Source organism: Sceloporus undulatus, chromosome 3 (genome assembly GCF_019175285.1).
Source record: "Sceloporus undulatus isolate JIND9_A2432 ecotype Alabama chromosome 3, SceUnd_v1.1, whole genome shotgun sequence".
NCBI lineage: Eukaryota > Metazoa > Chordata > Lepidosauria > Squamata > Phrynosomatidae > Sceloporus > Sceloporus undulatus.
The window spans coordinates 125,706,955-125,707,621 of record NC_056524.1 but is presented as its reverse complement, the minus strand read 5'-3'; positions in this window follow the sequence as shown (position 1 = coordinate 125,707,621).

Here is a 667-nt window from a genome sequence, read left to right as displayed (position 1 = left end):
AGACCAGCTGACAGCTATGGACAATTAACAGCATTTGTCAGTCTTCACAGTACTGGCTGTGGAATACATCATTCTCAGCGTGTCAGCCTCTAGCGTTTGGCACCTGAAGACCCACATGGCTCTGAAACAAAAAAACAGCCACTGCTCACTGCTATCATACACAATGGTGTATTATATCCATACTGGCATGACTACAATGAAACTGCTAATCAATGTCAGTTAGCTGGAACAATCGTGTTAACGTTAGCACTAGCACTGCTGAAACAGGATGATCAAATCAAAGCTAACAAGTGTCAGTTTGCAGTGTCATATCAGCCCTAAGAGGTAATCATCAAGGAATAGCAGGATATTTATGCACAATGAGGTAGTTTTAAATCAAGGCTGGTTTGGAATGCAATAGCTTTTAATATGTATTGCAAATGTTTTAGTTCAGTCTCTTGCATTTCTAGAAATTAGGATGCTTTACCAAAACCATCCTCCCAAACCATATACAATACACACATACCCAAACCATTTGGCATTTTATGTCCTTTCCAAAGAATCAAGGCACCAAGGGTTAAATGAAGTCCAAATAAATAAGTAAAGCAGTCAAAACACATAGCTGGCTCCTTGTTTTGTCTTTGAACAAGAAATGAAAAAGTGAACATACAATGAAGCCAAACAAGGA